The sequence below is a fragment of the Colius striatus genome, unplaced genomic scaffold (assembly GCF_028858725.1).
Source record: "Colius striatus isolate bColStr4 unplaced genomic scaffold, bColStr4.1.hap1 scaffold_47, whole genome shotgun sequence".
In the NCBI taxonomy this organism is placed as follows: Eukaryota; Metazoa; Chordata; class Aves; order Coliiformes; family Coliidae; genus Colius; species Colius striatus.
Window position 1 is genome coordinate 1,419,175 of NW_026908528.1, and position 5,705 is coordinate 1,424,879.

The window sequence follows — 5,705 nt, forward strand, 5'->3', positions numbered from 1 at the left end:
GACCCCAGCTACAGTAGTAAGTAGGTCCCCATGCAGTCTATCAGCCAGCACGGTGTCACATTTGCAGCTCCTTTCCTGTGGGAGCTATCTTCAATACCACACTTTTTCTGTTCAGCTCCCATTGAATAAAATACATGTGTCTGTTAAGGTATACCACTGAATATGGGAGCTACAAGAAAGCAGGAAGGCAGACCCCAGCTACAGTAGTAAGTAGGTCCCCATGCAGTCTATCAGCCAGCACGGTGTCACATTTGCAGCTGCTTTCCTGTGGGAGCTATCTTCAATACCACACTTTTTCTGTTCAGCTCCCATTGAATAAAATACATTTTGTCTGTTTAATTATACCGCTGAGTATGGGAGCTACAAGAAAGCAGGAAGGCAGACCCCAGCTACAGTAGTAAGTAGGTCCCCATGCAGTCTATCAGCCAGCACGGTGTCACATTTGCAGCTGCTTTCCTGTGGGAGCTATCTTCAATATCACACTTTTTCTGTTCAGCTCCCATTCAATAAAATACATGTGTCTTTTAAGGTATACCGCTGAGTATGGGAGCTACAAGAAAGCAGGAAGGCAGACCCCAGCTACAGTAGTAAGTAGGTCCCCATGCATTCAATCAGCCAGCACGGTGTCACATTTGCAGCTGCTTTCCTGTGGGAGCTATCTTCAATACCACACTTTTTCTCCTCAGCTCCCATTGAATGAAATAGATTTTGTCTGTTAAGGTATACCACTGAGTATGGGAGCTACAAGAAAGCAGGAAGGCAGACCCCAGCTACAGTAGTAAGTAGGTCCCCATGCAGTCTATCAGTCAGCACGGTGTCACATTTGCAGCTGCTTTCCTGTGGGAGCTATCTTCAATACCACACTTTTTCTCCTCAGCTCCCATTGAAAAAAATACATTTTGTCTGTTAAGTTATGCCACTGAGTATGGGAGCTACAAGAAAGCAGGAAGGCAGACCCCAGCTACAGTAGTAAGTAGGTCCCCATGCAGTCTATCAGCCAGCACAGTGTCACATTTGCAGCTGCTTTCCTGTGGGAGCTATCTTCAATACCACACTTTTTCTGTTCAGCTCCCATTGAATGAAATACATTTTGTCTGTTAAGGTATACCACTGAGTATGGGAGCTACAAGAAAGCAGGAAGGCAGACCCCAGCTACAGTAGTCAGTAGGTCCCCATGCAGTCTATCAGCCAGCACGGTGTCACATTTGCAGCTGCTTTCCTGTGGGAGCTATCTTCAATACCACACTTTTTCTCCTCAGCTCCCATTGAAAAAAATACATTTTGTCTGTTAAGTTATGCCACTGAGTATGGGAGCTACAAGAAAGCAGGAAGGCAGACCCCAGCTACAGTAGTAAGTAGGTCCCCATGCAGTCTATCAGCCAGCACGGTGTCACATTTGCAGCTGCTGTTCTGTGGGAGCTATCTTCAATACCACACTTTTTCTGTTCAGCTCCCATTGAATGAAATACATTTTGTTTGTTAAGTTATGTCACTGAGTATGGGAGATACAAGAAAGCAGGAAGGCAGACCCCAGCTACAGTAGTAAGTAGGTCTCCATGCAGTCTATCAGCCAGCACACTGTCACATTTGCAGCTGCTTTCCTGTGGGAGCTATCTTCAATACCACAGTTTTTATCCTCAGCTCCCTTTGAAAAAATACATGTGTCTATTAAGGTATACCACTGAGAATGGGACCTACAAGAAAGCAGGACGGCAGACCCCAGCTACAGTAATAAGTAGGTCCCCATGCAGTCTATCAGTCAGCACGGTGTCACATTTGCAGCTGCTTTCCTGTGGGAGCTATCTTCAATACCACACTTTTTCTGTTCAGCTCCCATTGAATGAAATACATTTTGTCTTTTAATTTATACCGCTGAGTATGGGAGCTACAAGAAAGCAGGAAGGCAGACCCTGCCGCGAAGATTTTGGCTCTTGGCCTGAAAAACCCAGGCTTGAAGCCTGAAACCCAGGCACGAAGGCCTGAAACCCAGGCACGAAGGCCTGAAACCCAGGCACGAAGCCTGAAACCCAGGCACGAAGCCTGAAACCCAGGCACAAAGGCCTGAAACCCAGGCACAAAACCTGAAAACCCAGGCACGAAGCCTGAAACCCAGGCACGAAGGCCTGAAACCCAGGCACAAAAGCCTGAAAAACCCAGGCACGAAGCCTACTTCATGCGGCGATCAACCCAGGGTCCGATTCTCAGCTGGGTGGGAAGAAATCAGTCCTACTCAATGTGAGTGATAGCAGAAATCTTCTTCTTCATTGAGAGCAGGCTCTAACTTATATACACAGCAGCTTCAAAGCTAGCTCAGCAACAGCAGCTAATAGATTACATTTTTAAGCTCATCCTACTTGCGGTTTCTGCGATAAGCAAGCTCCCTCACATTTTCCCATCTTGTTTTTCCCCCGTAGTTGTTTTCCACCTTGGGCTGTTACCTCATTAGCTGAAAACAGCCCGACCTTGAAGGAAGAGAAAGCGGCCTGCTGTCTACATGACAGAAACTGCTTTAACCATGGCTCTGACTCTGGTCTTGATTGTGCATTAAATTCATATAACTGGAACTCAGATTGCCTTGCCCCATCAGGCCTAACATTATACCCTGGGATCCATGTCCATTCTCCCTTAACCACTCCTCGACAAGACCCCAGCTACAGTAGTAAGTAGGTCCCCATGCAGTCTATCAGCCAGCACGGTGTCACATTTGCAGCTCCGTTCCTGTGGGAGCTATCTTCAATACCACACTTTTTCTGTTCAGCTCCCATTGAATGAAATACATTTTGTCTGTTAAGGTATACCACTGAATATGGGAGCTACAAGAAAGCAGGAAGGCAGACCCCAGCTACAGTAGTAAGTAGGTCCCCATGCAGTCTATCAGCCAGCACGGTGTCACATTTGCAGCTGCTTTCCTGTGGGAGCTATCTTCAATACCACAGTTTTTATCCTCAGCTCCCTTTGACAAAATACATGTGTATGTTATGTTATGCCACTGAGTATGGGAGCTACAAGAAAGCAGGAAGGCAGACCCCAGCTACAGTAGTAAGTAGGTCCCCATGCAGTCTATCAGCCAGCACGGTGTCACATTTGCAGCTCCTTTCCTGTGGGAGCTATCTTCAATACCACTTTTTTCTCCTCAGCTTCCATTGAATAAAATACATTTTGTCTGTTAAATTATACCGCTGAGTATGGGAGCTACAAGAAAGCAGGAAGGCAGACCCCAGCTACAGTAGTCAGTAGGTCCCCATGCATTCTATCAGCCAGCACGGTGTCACATTTGCAGCTGCTTTCCTGTGGGAGCTATCTTCAATACCACACTTTTTCTGTTCAGCTCCCATTGAAAAAGTACATTTTGTCTGTTAAGGTATACCGCTGAGTATGGGAGCTACAAGAAAGCAGGAAGGCAGACCCCAGCTACAGTAGTAAGTAGGTCCCCATGCACTCTATCAGCCAGCACGGTGTCACATTTGCAGCTGCTTTCCTGTGGGAGCTATCTTGAATACCACAGTTTTTCTCCTCAGCTCCCTTTGAAAAAATACATGTGTATGTTAAGTTATGCCACTCAGTATGGGAGCTTCAAGAAAGCAGGAAGGCAGACCCCAGCTACAGTAGCAAGTAGGTCCCCATGCAGTCTATCAGCCAGCACGGTGTCACATTTGCAGCTGCTTTCCTGTGGGAGCTATCTTCAATACCACAGTTTTTCTCCTCAGCTCCCATTGAAAAAATACATTGTGTCTGTTAAGTTATGCCACTGAGTATGGGAGCTACAAGAAAGCAGGAAGGCAGACCCCAGCTACAGTAGTAAGTAGGTCCCCATGCACTCTATCAGCCAGCACGGTGTCACATTTGCAGCTGCTTTCCTGTGGGAGCTATCTTCAATATCACACTTTTTCTGTTCAGCTCCCATTGAATGAAATACATTTTGTCTGTTAAGGTATACCACTGAGTATGGGAGCTACAAGAAAGCAGGAAGGCAGACCCCAGCTACAGTAGTAAGTAGGTCCCCATGCAGTCTATCAGCCAGCACGGTGTCACATTTGCAGCTGCTTTCCTGTGGGAGCTATCTTCAATACCACACTTTTTCTGTTCAGCTCCCATTGAAAAAAATACATTTTGTCTGTTAAGTTATACCGCTGAGTATGGGAGCTACAAGAAAGCAGGAAGGCAGACCCCAGCTACAGTAGTAAGTAGGTCCCCATGCAGTCTATCAGCCAGCACGGTGTCACATTTGCAGCTCCTTTCCTGTGGGAGCTATCTTCAATACCACACTTTTTCTGTTCAGCTCCCATTGAATAAAATACATGTGTCTGTTAAGGTATACCACTGAATATGGGAGCTACAAGAAAGCAGGAAGGCAGACCCCAGCTACAGTAGTAAGTAGGTCCCCATGCAGTCTATCAGCCAGCACAGTGTCACATTTGCAGCTGCTTTCCTGTGGGAGCTATCTTCAATACCACACTTTTTCTCCTCAGCTCCCATTGAGTAAAATACATTTTGTCTGTTAAGGTATACCACTGAATATGGGAGCTACAAGAAAGCAGGAAGGCAGACCCCAGCTACAGTAGTAAGTAGGTCCCCATGCAGTCTATCAGCCAGCACGGTGTCACATTTGCAGCTGCTTTCCTGTGGGAGCTATCTTCAATACCACACTTTTTCTCCTCAGCTCCCATTGAAAAAAATACATTTTGTCTGTTAAGTTATGCCACTGAGTATGGGAGCTACAAGAAAGCAGGAAGGCAGACCCCAGCTACAGTAGTAAGTAGGTCCCCATGCATTCTATCAGCCAGCACAGTGTCACATTTGCAGCTGCTTTCCTGTGGGAGCTATCTTCAATACCACACTTTTTCTGTTCAGCTCCCATTGAATGAAATACATTTTGTCTGTTAAGGTATACCACTGAGTATGGGAGCTACAAGAAAGCAGGAAGGCAGACCCCAGCTACAGTAGTAAGTAGGTCCCCATGCAGTCTATCAGCCAGCACGGTGTCACATTTGCAGCTGCTTTCCTGTGGGAGCTATCTTCAATACCACACTTTTTCTGTTCAGCTCCCATTGAAAAAAATACATTTTGTCTGTTAAGTTATACCGCTGAGTATGGGAGCTACAAGAAAGCAGGAAGGCAGACCCCAGCTACAGTAGTAAGTAGGTCCCCATGCAGTCTATCAGCCAGCACGGTGTCACATTTGCAGCTCCTTTCCTGTGGGAGCTATCTTCAATACCACACTTTTTCTGTTCAGCTCCCATTGAATAAAATACATGTGTCTGTTAAGGTATACCACTGAATATGGGAGCTACAAGAAAGCAGGAAGGCAGACCCCAGCTACAGTAGTAAGTAGGTCCCCATGCAGTCTATCAGCCAGCACGGTCTCACATTTGCAGCTGCTTTCCTGTGGGAGCTATCTTCAATACCACACTTTTTCTGTTCAGCTCCCATTGAATAAAATACATTTTGTCTGTTTAATTATACCGCTGAGTATGGGAGCTAAAAGAAAGCAGGAAGGCAGACCCCAGCTACAGTAGTAAGTAGGTCCCCATGCAGTCTATCAGCCAGCACGGTGTAACATTTGCAGCTGCTTTCCTGTGGGAGCTATCTTCAATACCACACTTTTTCTGTTCAGCTCCCATTCAATAAAATACATGTGTCTTTTAAGGTATACCGCTGAGTATGGGAGCTACAAGAAAGCAGGAAGGCAGACCCCAGCTACAGTA